The sequence below is a fragment of the Pleurodeles waltl genome, chromosome 5 (assembly GCF_031143425.1).
Source record: "Pleurodeles waltl isolate 20211129_DDA chromosome 5, aPleWal1.hap1.20221129, whole genome shotgun sequence".
NCBI classification, from domain to species: Eukaryota; Metazoa; Chordata; class Amphibia; order Caudata; family Salamandridae; genus Pleurodeles; species Pleurodeles waltl.
Window position 1 is genome coordinate 626004878 of NC_090444.1, and position 14290 is coordinate 626019167.

Genomic DNA, 14290 nt, shown 5'->3' on the forward strand with positions numbered 1-14290 from the left:
GGTTGTTAACCCCCCACTGATGTTTGGAGCCTGTGCTGAAAGGAGAGAGGGGGCACTCCCAGAACCAGTTGTAACTGGCTGGAACCTCCTTTCCCTACCATTGAAAAACACTGTAAGAACTGACTATAAGTACAGGGGAATTTTCCCCACAATTTGAACATTCTTGGAACTTGAAACTGGACACAGAACGCTGATGAATGGACTCACCAGGAAACCACCTTGGACTGCTGCTGTTGTGCTGACCTGTGACCTGCCTGGTCACTAGGAGGAACTGCCACCATCTGCACCCTTTGTGCTGGCCTGTAGCTGGGCCCACCAGCCCTGTGCTTCTTCTTGTTTTGGTTGCTCCCAGGGGCAGGGTGTTGTGACCCTCACCCCTGCCATCTCTTCTACCACTTTGCCCACAACGCTTTCCAAAGGGCGCTCCTTTGTTGTTAAGGAAAAATCACCGCCGCAGCCCAGGCTGCAGATTTGACCTGAGCGCTGTATTGGGAACCTTAAAAATTGCTGCAAAAGATCACCGCCGCAGCCCGGGCCTCAGATGGGCATTAGTGCTTTCAAAATCACCGCCGCAGCCCGGGTTACTGGGCTATGAATAGCGCGAAGTCCGCGCTCAACTAAGTGCCCCCGGGGCATGAAGAGACCTCAATTGGAGCCGGCGCACTCCTAGCGGCGCCCCTGGGGCGCGGTCCGCTCCTAGGTGCGCCCCTGGGGCACCAGCCGCCTCCTCTCTTCCTGGAGGCGTCCCGGCGGCCGGGAACAGCTCCCAAACACTTGCACACCGCTTCAGGTGCACAAGTGCTTCTTCGGGCCCCCGGAGGGGTCCGAGCTCACCAGGCCACTTGCAGGACGCGGGGAAGGCGCGGGGAGCGCCCCTTCCCCGGTCTCTGCCCAAGGAGCAGAACGCTCCTGCATTTTGGCAGCTTTCCCTTCACGCCGGCCTCGGGAAAGGAGACCTCACCGGAGGTCCCTTCCCGGTTTTAGCCGCAACTTGTTGCTGGGCCACGCCCGGCCCCCACCCCCGTGTTCATCTCCAGGCACTGGAAGTGCCTTTTCCACCAGCCAACAGGTACTCTCTAGAGACTCTAGGCTATAGGAGCCTAATATAGATGTACAGATGTTTGCTATTTCCTACCTGTTTACTGGTGATACATATATGTGCTAATGTTCCTTTTCTGGGCATGTCTAGCTGATATGTATGTATATGACTTGTGGTATATTCTCTGATGTTCCTTTCATGGGTATTTAGGAAATGTTCATGACAAGTGCATATACCTTTTACTATACTTCCTCACTACTGCTTATGTTGCAGAATTCTGAGTACTTACGTGTTCTAATGTGACGACTGCATATTCTTGCAGAGTATTAGTAACTTGTGTAACCCTCTGACAACTGCTAAGGTAGCAGGGTATTATTTACTTGTAATGTTGGTCTAATTATGTTTTGTGCAATACAGATTATTTTTACATAGCTCAGTGTTGTGTTTACTTTGTGGTGTGTATTTTGCCTCACGTGTGTTGTGTGTTATGCAAACGCTTTACACATTGCCTCCAGGTTAAGCCTGACTGCTCGTGCCAAGCTACCAAGGGGGTGAAGCAGGGGTTATCTTGGACGTGTAACTCCCAAGCCCTGACTAGAGTGGGTAGGTTCTGCCTGGCTGAGGTGCATACCCTAGCCAACCAGAAACCCCATTTCTAACAGTAGGGGTGTGTCACGCAAAGAGAGGTCTGAGCAGAAAAATGGGTAGAATGCAAGTAAGGCAGTTTGTGGAATTGAGAGATTTAAAATGGCTGCAATTAAGGAGTTTACTTGCAATGGGAATGGTGTTAATTATATTAGTTATTACAAGGCATTACAATGATGGTTAAAAGATCTTTCAGGAGAATCACTAAGGAAACAAATGGAAAATTTGTACCCAGACTGGGTGGAATCAATTCATTTATCTTCTGCTCAAGTGGCACATTAGGGTGCTGCTTTATTTTTTTTTGTAGTCCATCCACAGTGAAATCATGCAGTCAGAGTCAGATCAAGAGAAACATATATGTAAAAAGCAAGTCTGGGCTTAAAAGATGTCTTCCAGTCCAAACCTCATTAAACCAATTATAGACCATATCACTTGCCAACAAATACACAATCAATAAGACATAGGTAAACTTGACCAAAAAAGAATATTTAGATCAGATAACTATTCCCAGAATATCCACTTGAACAAACGTAAATATTGATTAAACCAATTTCAGAAACTGAATTATTAATCACTTTAGTGAGTCTTTATAAGGTGATGGCAATTATGTTCTGCTGGTAGTGTTTTTTTTTTAACAATTTGCATTTCAACTGAAGGAAGTGTTATGTCTCGTCTTATGACATAATGACGAGGGTCCCCCACAGTCCAAATTCATTCTACAATGCAACGGTTATTAATTTTTCAAAAAATCAAAGGCAAATAGCCCTTTAAGTCTTCTTATAACTCGTATAACTCTAATAACTTGTAATAACTTGCAGAAATCCTAGCTAATCACCTCACTAGGCTGCCAAAGATCTGGTACACAGAGACCAAACCCGCTTTCTACCAGGTGGCTAAAAAAACGCTTTAATCATGGTGGACCCCGAAAAGGCATTTGATATGCCGTAGGCTCTATTCTAGAAACAAATTGGCTTCCCTAAACAGCTCAGACATTTTATTAAACTATACCTCAAAGCCTCATTGACAATTAAAATGAATTTCTCACAGGTTGGAAAAGCTCCAATTATTAAAGGAACCTGGCAGGTTCTGATTTTATTTGCCCTATTCATCGACCGCTAGTGATTATTTTTTGAGTAGGCATACATATGTATTCATCCCTTGCCTATATGGTTAAATTTAAATTATTAGCCAATGATCCAATCCTGTATGTAATAGCAAAATAAGAAAATACTGTAGATACGGTAAAGCAATTTTCTCAAATTAATGGTTATGAGATAAATCATCACAAAACAAATTACTTCAATAAATCCTTCCGTAAGTAAGCTACCTCTGTCTGTTTACGTGTAAACTATGAGCCCCACTGTCCTACAGTACTGCCAATTCGAACAACCTTACATTGAACAAAATAACACTGTATGAAAGGTAGCAATATATTCCTCTTACCATCATAGGTCATTCTGCTTTGATTAAAATGTCAAACCTACCTTTAATAATTTTCTTAATCACAAACATGCCTTGTAAATGGGAAACAGCGTTCACAATGCGGCCCGAACCACGCATACTGTTACATATCAAGTGTTACAGCGAATGCATCCTGAAGACGCATTCCTTTACCACACACATCTTCTTTACAAAGACATTCCTTAGGGAAACCGGCGTTGGGTTTCAAAGTCCAATGCTTTCCCTACTGATGCGCAGACCGGAGATGGAATAGTAAATTATTCCTCTCCAAAGTCAAATGCTTTCCCTGATGCATGTCGCTGTAGCAATATGCGTGATAAAGGAATGCGTAGTAAAGACTCATTCATTATAATACCTGCGATGCAACAGCATGCGTGGTAAAGCTGTGCAATATACCAACATACAACTCTTGTAAAATTACCTACTAAATTGTTGAACTTACTAGATAAACTAACCACCACATTTATATGGAGACGATAAAGGCCACAGATTAAACTACAATAGATTCAGCTCAATAGCCGAAACAGCCGCTTAGCCCTCCTCAACTTTAGGGTGTCCTATCTAGCGATACTGGCTTGATTCTTAATATGATGGAATAATATACCCAGCCCACCCAGGCTAAAGTTTTTGACAAATTCTGTTACACATAATAGGCAGATTTATCAATGTTTTGCATCAGCCTTGCACCAGATTCAGATTTACCAAGCCACGCAAGGCCACTCTGCATGATTGGTAAACCTGGTGTAACGCAAGGCAGTGCAAGTCACTGTCTTTCACTACACTGAGTGATGGGGGTGTTAAATGGGTAGAGCGCGGTTGTTCCCATGCATCAACCCATGCATTCTGACACATTCCAAGATTTACCAACACTGGAGGACCGGGGAATGCATTAGAATTGTACTCTTTCTCAATAGAGGTGCAACGAAATATCTTTATTTCTCCTTGTTGCAGCACACTTAGAATGAGGAAATTGCCTCTAAGGATTGTTTTTAAGCAAGAAGGTATCTCTTTCTACACAAAAACAATCCTGCCTGCAATGCAGGCACTCTTGTATCACAGTGAAAGAGTGCCTGCATTGGTGCTAGCTGGCACTGAGTGCGCCAGCGCGAGGAGATGCACAGTAATGCGCCATACCTGAAAAAGTATGGCGCATTCCTGCCCTCTCTCTTTCACGCAGTGCTGCAAGGTGTCTTGCTGCATTGTGTTAAAAAATTATGAATCTGCCCAAGTGTATTTAATTTAAGGGGTCATTTATTGACCCACTTCTGTTTGTCACATCTCCAAAAATCTAAACCAAAATAGATATAAAACTTTACAGATGATAGGACTGCAGAAAAAACATTTTTACCCAGTTCAACATTCCTGAAATAAATAAATACCACAATATGGGCCTTAATCTTTAATTAGAATGGAAAGATTCCGGTTTCCATCGGTTAGCATTTTTTGTCAACTGGGGCAGTTAACCAAGGGATCTAACCTGGAATCTGTTTGATAAAAAGTCTCCCTAATGTTTATTGTTTTCCAGCAGATAAAAGGTGTTTAAGCCATGGGACAAAGATTATGGAGTTAAACTTTCCAATACAACTTGGATGGAAACATTTCAATCCAGCAATGAATCTTTCCAAGGCGCTAATTTTAGGGGTATGAAACTCTACCTGAGGTAGGCACCCTATTGTACTCCTAAAATGCTACATACGTTTTTTCCCAAGCACCTCACCTTTTTTTGTTTTCAATGTCAAACATCATTCTACTGGAAACTGGTGGCATATAGTTGGATGTTGTTTTTAAAAAAAAAGAAAAGAAAAAAAACGCTACAGATTTATCAGTTTAAATTTAAGCTATTGTACCCGAACCTTAAAAAATTTTTTTTTTTTTTTTTTAGGTATTTATGTGAATTTACAAGACTAAGGCCCATATTTATACTTTTTTGCGCCGCATTTGCGTCACTTTTTGACGCAAAAGTGGCGCAAACTTACAAAATACAATTATATTTTGTAAGTTTGTGCAGTTTTTGCGTAAAAAATGACGCACATGCAGCACAAAAAAAGTATAAATATGGGCCTTAGAGTGCCAAAAACAGGAGGTTCGTATTCATTGCTGTTTCTGGTGCATGATCACTCATTATGCAAATACGAAAATCCTTACTTTTTTCTTTATTTGGCTGGGAAGTAAAACATGAACAAAGTAATGCTATAAAAGTAAACTTATACATTAAGACTAAAAACTGTTTCTAGATTTACAATATTCTGGAAATATTTTCAGTTAATGAATTAGCAAAAGACTCCTTCCACCTCCTATTCATCTCGCAGCTACTGCCCGTGCCCTGGCTTGTGCAACTTGAAATGGCAGCGTCCACGTGGACCAGAGCGACTGTGATCTGTCTCTTGCAACCAAGTCTGATTCTGAAAGTGATTCTTCTCATTTTGATCTTCACTCAGGGGTCCTTTATTTCCATAGCTTCTCTCCAGTGCTATCTGATACTTATGCCCATGTTTATACTTTTTGACGCAAACCAGAGCCGGCACTGGTTTGCGTCCAAAAATTTACCGCCGGCTAACGCCATTCCTAAGCGCCAGGCGGGCACCTTATTTAAGGATTGACATTAGCCGGCGCTGCAGGCTGGTCAGAGTAAAAAAAAAAAGAATCCAACCAGGAAGCGCCGGCGTAGGGAAAAATGGGGGTTGTGCGTCAAAAAATGGTGCAAGTCAGGTTAGAGTAAAAAATCATGGCTCAAACCCGACTTGCACCATTTTTTGACACACAACCCCCATTGAAATGACTCCTGTCTTAGCAAATACATGAGTCATGCCCCCTTGCCCAATGGCCATGCCCAGGGGACTTCTGTCCCCTGGGCATGGTAATGGGGCACAGTGGCATGTAGGGGGGCCCAAATTAGGTCCCCCTATGCCACTTTAAAAAAAAACAAAAAATTATACTTACCCCAACTTACCTGCACTTACCTGGGATGGGTCCCCTCCATCCATGGGTGTCCTCCTGGGGTGGACGAGGGTGGCAGGGGGTATCCCTGGGGGCAGGGAAGGGCACCTCTGGGCTGCTTCCATGGTCCCTTAACGCCTGCCCTCACCCAGGCATTAAAAAACAGCACACATCAGGCCCTGTTCGGTATTTTAAGGCCCGCCCTCTCCTGTGCGTCAAAATGACGCAAGAGTATAAATAAGGCGCACAGGCCTTAAAGTCATTTTTTGGATGGGAACGCCTACCTTGCATGTCATTAATGCAAGGCGGTTTCCTGAATCCAAAAAATTATGCACACTGAGGATTTTTGATGTCAGCGGGTTCGGGTGTCATAGTATAAATATGGTGCAGGGTTTGCACCAAATGTGCGTCAAAATATTTGACACACATTCGGCGCAAACGGAGTACACATATGCCCCTCAATTTGTTTGAGAAAACCAAGCCTATATTTTGATACTCGTTCTTGGATGTGGATTTTTCTGCCCTGATTACACCAGCCCTACAGTATGGCGCTACACTGCTTAGAGGCAATTTTTCTGCTTTTAAACAGTGTAGCGCCATAATTCGGCACACAAGCCCCGGTTTCCCCTACGCCTCCCCTACCCTGTTAGCGTTCTTTGCAAGGACGCTAACAGGGCATTAGCGCCGGCTAGTGCCATTCCATAAATATGGCACCCGGCCGGCGTCTTGGAATGGCGCCAGCCGGCGCTATACTTTTTCACACAAAACTGCGCTAACGTAGTTTTGCGTGAAAAAGTATAAATCTGGTCCCAAATGTGCCACCCCCTAAAGTAGCCTTTCTCAGGCCTCAGGCTTACTATTGCAGCCTGTAATGTAGTGGTAAACTGTCATTTTGACCTGGCAAAAAATACACCTTTTGCCAGGCCTAAAGCCTAATATGTACCCCTAAGGTAGGCCCTAAACTCTCATAAAGCAGGGTGCAGTGTATTCAGAAACCTTGCATTTTACATGTCCTGGTGGAGAAAAACTAAATTCATTTTTCACCATTGTAAGGCCTCGCTCTCCTATTCAATAACCTTGGGTTATCGTATGGCATTTAACAAGTGACACCTTTGGATTGGGAGCAGGTAGGGTTGTCATGTTTAGACTCAAATGAATTATAATTTAAAATCCTCTTTAGTGGTAAAGTAATATTTTAAGTCACAATTCTGAAATTTTACATTTTCTTGTCCTAATCAGGTGTGCCTTCCGCCAATGTCCAGTGAATGGCTCTGGTTTTGGGGTTTGTGTATTTCTGCCAAACAGCAAGACAAAGGGGACTGGTGGTAGGCAGGATGGGCCATCCTGCCAGGAAGGCTGGGGGTAAAGCTAAGCCCCGCCCCACTAACACTTCAAAAGGCTTACCTCCAGCACATGTATAGGAGCCTGACACCAGCGTCTTATCACCATAGACAATATGGAGCCTGACAGGGGATGAAAAGAACTTTCCAGAACCAAATGTGGGGATTGTATAGGGAATTCTCCCATTACAAAGGCTGGCACCAGGTATAAATATCGGACTTCTCAATCCACTCATCAGTACACTCTTGAACATTTGAAGTACAGAAGAATGACTGCCTTGTTACCCAGAGGACTGCCCTGCTTCTTGAGACCTTCCTTGTTCCCCTGAGCACTCCCATGCTTCTTGCAGCCTATCCTGCTGTCTTAGAAGGACGACTGTACCTCCTCCCTTCATCCCAGGCTTACCTCAGTGACTCAAAGTGTCAAGTGGCTGACCTGTTCTGAGCTACGGGGACACAAGAAGCCCAGTCCACCCTGCAATTGCCCAGCTGACCTCCTGCAACTTGGACCTCTCTGAGCCCTGTTGGCCTCTGCTGGAGTGAGTTCCTACTCCCAATAGGTGTCATCCCCAGGTGCTGGAACCTTGGCTAGCATCAGTGGAGCTGCTCCTATAAAAAAAGGAGAAATCCTGAAGTTTGGGGCTTTTCGCGACCACAAACGTATCCATTGGTGCGGAGATTCTGTTGCCAACAACTTCTCCCAACGCGAAGCTCTGGTGAACCTGACTCTAGGGGGCATATTTATACTCTGTTTGCGCTGAATGTGCGTAAAAATGTTTGATGCACATTCAACGCAAACCGGGCACCATATTTAAACTTTGACGACTGAGCCCGTGAACGCCAAAATCCCGCTGTGTGCGGCATTTTCTGGATGCGGGAAACCTCCTTGCGTTAATGACATGCAAGGTGGGCGTTCCCGTCCAAAAAAATGACTTACACTCCTGTGCGCCTTATTCATGCTACCACGCAAAAATGACGCACGGCCGGGAGGCGGAGTCAGAAAATGACGCACAACCCGATTTGCGTAAAAAAATAACACCTGGGTCAGGGCAGGTGTTAAAATGAGGAAAACACAGCTGTATTTAATGAAACCACACAGAAGCAACAGCAGAGCTCCAAAAGGAAGACATGGATGTGCTTTTCATCCAGCATGCACACAGACGCAGAGCACAGGAACAACAACAGCAGCTTCCACAACACCAGCAGGGAACCCAAAGGCAACGCAGAAGGCAGGAGAGGATATTCTGCACCAGGACATCCCTTATGGGACTCCGCCAACAAGACATCATTCAGAGGTACAGGCGCAACTGGCAAGCCATTCAGCAGCTGCTGTGCAACATTGAGCCACAGTTGGCACACAACTTGCAGACACCCCACACCATTCCACCAGAAACCAAGCTGCTAGCTGTACTACACATGTTGGCAAGTGGCTCCTTTCAAACCACTGGCGCCCTGGTTGCTGGGATCTCACAGCCATCATTCTACGCCTTCCTTCCCAAGGTAAAGGATGCCATCATCTCACTCACACCCGCCACATCTGCTTCACCAACACACAGCAGAAGCAGCAGGAGACAGAACAGGGGTTTTACCTAATTAATGGCTTCCCACACGTCCTTGGTGCCATTGACTGCACAGATGTGCGCATTGTGCCACCTGCTGCAACCGAACATCTATACCGCAACAGGAAGCGCACACACTCCATTAATGTGCAGCCCATTGTCGATCACCGGGGATTGATCATCAACATGGTGGCAAAGTATCCTGGGAGTGTACATGATTCATTCATCTTCCGTCACTGCACCATCAATCAACACTTACAGGATGGACGATATGGAAATGGACTACTTGTTGGTACGTACAGAAAACTACTTATATACACACTGAACAGCAACCCTCTAGGACACACAACACATACACCATGACATCGACATGTGGAACACACTGAGGTTGTGACACCGCTAGGCATGTTTCATATCTTCACCCAATGGGAGACACACCTAGGGACAAATGCCCGTTCCAAATAACAACTGAGGCCACTCCACAGACATAAGGGAACAATTAAAAAACAACACAATGACAAACAAATGGCCCCAACTGGCACTACATCTTTGAAAAAGAAAGTTTCAATATCACATCAATAACACTCAATCCAACACCCTTCACATCAACACGTACTGTGTAAGGGGTGTGTAATGTTTTTAGCTGCAGGTCAAACACCATGACACACATAGCATGATGAGGAGTACAGTGAAGGTCACTTGCAATCATTGAGGCCGTTCCAATATCTCACATCACTCCTACTCTCACATTGCCCACTACCAAGAAGCAAGTGGACTGTACGAAGAACACATCTTGATGGGACAATATAGAAAGTGCACATTCCTACACATACACATTGGGACAAATTAACACACACACAACAGATGTACGGCCATACAGACCTTCTGAAACTCTGAATGACAATCTCACAACCAAGTTAGCCATCAGAACCTGCACATGTTCAGTAGTATAGGAACACGTAACAACCTGAGTCGACTTGCAAGGGCAGAGAAATAGGTCTGCGGTGAACTTGTCACACATGTGAAACCAGTGTATAGTCAATTTTTAACACGTCAGTGCTCACAACGTATGGAGATGTTTTGCACAATGTCACCTTGCCAAATCAAAGGGTCTCACAGATGCTTAAATCAATCTATAGCATATGTCAAATTGTATTGGATGTCCAGGGTACATAGATGCAACCGTGTTACCAACACTGTCGAATTGATTCTGTGTATGCAACTATCATCTCACCCCCAGTTAAGACCCAGGGACACCTGTATCACAAGTAACAATGCAAGGGAGTACACACTGTACTGCAACTCTCCAGAAATAATGCTGACATCCATCAACAGCCAAACACCTGTTCAGATAAGGAAACAACCCAATGCTGATGGTACATCCTAGAAGCCTAGGAATCCACACAATAACACAAACACCAATGAATCACAGACAACACAAGAGAACTACTGCCATGCAAGGTGATATTTATAGGGCAAGCTACATCAACATGTTCTCACTCATTTTCTCTTTCAGCTGATCAGGGGTATGGGATCCAGCCATGGAATGACACCATTTGGCAACCCAAGCACTGCAACAGAGCGTGCCTATAATGAGGCACATAGGAGGACACGCACCAGGACCTTTGGCATCCTGAAGTCAAGATTCAGGTGCCTCGACATCACCGGAGGCAGCCTCCTATACTCACCAGAAATGGTATGCAAAATAATTTTTACCTGTGCCATCTTGCACAACATATGTGTAAGAAGGAACATTCCCCTATATGAACCCGACCCACAAGTGCCTGAAGAGGAGGATGCTGGCCATCAACATGAGGGGGACCATCCAAATACAGCAGCAGGATTGCGTTGAAGACAACAAATTGCACAAAATTTCTTTTGACCCTACTCACCCATCGCCACTGTCTAACCATATGTAAATAAATACCTTTACTAATCACCATATCATGGTCTGGAAATTCATTTTTGCATAACATTATCTCTAACTATTAGCTTCAGAGTGTAGCCTAATGGAGCATTGCTGAAATACCGATTAGGACACAGAACTTTGCTAAACTAGTTAGATGCGTATGAATGTACAGCCACATTCACTCACACTGTAAATTACATATATCCTGTACATGTCACATTTGAAGGGCAATAGCAGAGGACCACACCTATTTCAGACATACTTGTTGGCAACAAGGTTCATTTCAGGATATGGCACACAACAAAGACACCATCAGTCAATAATGGAAAAAAATGTATCATACATGAGGTAGTGGATGTGCAATTGCATTAGTAACAGGAATGTATGACCAGACCTGTAGACAGCAGTAACTGTTACATCACCTATCTTTGCAAGGACAATGTGTGACTAGATTTCCATATAAGCAGCAAAGTCATAGCACAAGTGCCCCAGGTATGACAAGCATTGCTCACATGACATCCCCTGCACATGTCAGCCCATGTCCTAAGTCCTGACACACCCAAGTATTCTTTATTTTGGCTAAAAGCCATAAAAGTATCCAATAAGACAATATACCATATTCACACAGTAAAATAGAGAAAAAGGATAAAAAAAAGTGCCATATAATACAGTGAGAGTCCCTACCACTTTCTTCTAAAATAAATTGTATGAGCACCCAAGTATAAAAACAGTGTGAAACAGTCAGTAAATTTTATAAAATTAGAAACCATTCTGCCTTAGTTCCACTTGATTATCTGCTTTGGCCAAGTGTCTTTTTAGGCTTTAACAATCAGTCAGCAAGGTTTTCTCTAGTTCTTATGGCCCAGGCACTTTGGAGATATCTTGTGACTGCAAAGACTATCTTGTCACTTGTATCGCTTGCCAGTATTCGTAAGGATGTATTGTGTTTCCTTATCCCCAGTGATCTACATAAAGGAATGATCCACTTCTTCCTAGGGACCAAATATCTAGGGCAGAAGAATACATAGTGTGCAAGTGTCTCTGTTTGCTCGAGGCAGAAATGGCAGGAGCTCAAGTTATTATCCTCCTTACTTCACCTTGCGGTGAATGTCTTGAGCGGCAAAATCCCTAGTCTAAATTTAATAAAAAGGCTTTTAATGTAAGGAGGGTTTATATTGTCCATGTAGGCTTCAAACTTAGGGCTGCATTTATGGTCTAAAAACTGTAATGTCCTGCTACCTTGGTCCTTTTTGGACCAAGTCTGCACCAGAACCATCTCCCAGTAACACCGCCTTATGCGTATTTTTGCTTCCTTAGTTAGATTACAAGGGTCTCTCCACACCTCCTCCATTTTAATGAATTGGCTCTTATCTCTGATGTATTTGAACCAGGGAATTTTCAATGCGCCTCCATTTGCTAGCAGCTCAGCTACTGCTGCTTGATAGGTGGTCAGATGTTCAGATGTCCAAAGTCGAACCCAATACATAAGTGGTCTCAGGGCAATTTCATTGTGGATCTCATTTAGAGCTAAGTCAAATCCGAGGGGTGTGAGAGAAGTGCTCATCGGCAAATGCAAGAAGTTACGCATAAAGCAATTTTCTACTGTTGTCAAGCTTCTGGAGTTGCAGTGTCCCCGTAACTCTGCACCATAGATTGAGGTCGCCACTGCCGCTGCCTTATATACAGTAATGGCAGGTGAGATTTCCCCTTTTAGGGTGTTTGCAATTTTCCTCCCTATCACTACTTACCTCTGCCGGAGGACAGACAGAGGGGGTTATTCTAACTTTGGAGGAGGTGTTAATCCGTCCCAAAAGTGACGGAAAAGTGACGGATTTACCACCAGCCGTATTACGAGTCCATTATATCCTATGGAACTCGTAATACGGCTGGTGGTATATCCGTCACTTTACCGTCACTTTTGGGACGGATTAACACTCCTCCAAAGTTAGAATAACCCCCAGACTCTTTTCAATTTGTGCTGACCATTGTTGGTCGTCCGCTAGTCTGATCCCCAAATAATCAAATTGGCTAACTCTCTCTACCAATTGTCCTGCTATAGTAATTTTTCCCCTGAATGACTTGTGCGGGTTAAAAGCCATAAACTTGGTCTTAGTTGGATTTATTTCAAGGCCCCTCTTGGCACAAAAGATAGAAAAGGCATCAAGTTCATTTTGGAGGCCCATTGGGGTTCTTGAAATAAGTAGAATGTCATCCGCAAACATGACAATGGGGACCGGGACTCCTGCTAGCTTCGGGCATCATGGTTATAATGCGTCAGCTGATCTACCACACCGCTTGATAAAGAGGTTAAACAGGGTGGGAGCTAAGACACACCCCTATCAACGGGTATAGCTTCTGTCAGGTCTCCACCTTGAGACCAACGTACCTGGGTGTATGTTCCCTCATGGAGATGTTTTATCAGTCTCAGCAGTTCTTTATCAAGTTGATAGGACTCCAAGACATTCCACAACAAGTCCTGTGGGACCAGATCAAAGGCGGTCTTTAAATCAATAAAGGCCACATACAAGTGGCTCTTATTGAGTATCAGGTATTTCCAGGAGAGGAGGTTGAATCTAAACGCCTGGTCTATTGTGCTAACTCCTTTCCTGAATCCCGCCTGGAAGTTGGAGAGGATCTGAAAATCCTCTAACCATGTCTCGAGTCTGGTTAGGACCTGCTTACAAAATACTTTTTGACTCACATCAATTAAGCTTATTGGTCTGTAGTTAGTTGGTAATTCCCTTGTCCCCTTTTTAAAAACAGGAACTATTATTGCTCCTTGCCATGTAGAGGGGAGCCCACCACCCCTCAAAATCACATTGCTAAGTGCATTTAGATATAAAGACCAAGTTCTAGGTCGGGATAGATACAGGTCACCTGGAATACCATCAAGACCAGGGGCCTTTCCTTTACGTAGTGTTTGAAGGGCCAGAGTAGTTTCTTTTAGGGAAAAGGGGTCCAAATCAAAGTTGGATGAAGTAGCTTCCCCGGAAGTTGGTGTTTAGGAAGTAGAAGGCCCCTCTAGTGTTGATGAAGATACGTTGATGCAGCTAATCCGAACCGCTCTATACAGATTTCCAAAGTGTGACACCCAGGTTTCTGGCAGGATTGCTGGATAGCTCTCCAAGTTTTGGGGATGTCCCTTTTCTGTCACCAGTTTCCAAAACAGTTTTGTATCCCTCTCATGGAGAGCATCTACCAGGGCATTCCAATTTTTGGTTTCCTACTCTTTTTTATCGTGTTTCAATGTTATTTTATATGCAGTCCTAGTTGCTCTTATCTCCCGGCGACTCCCTACCTGTAGTGCTCCGAACAGCTGTAGTTTGGCCTGTCGGCAAGAACTAGAGAACCGTCTCAGTGATCTATCCATGGTTTCTACGCGTTTCCTTACTACCTGAAA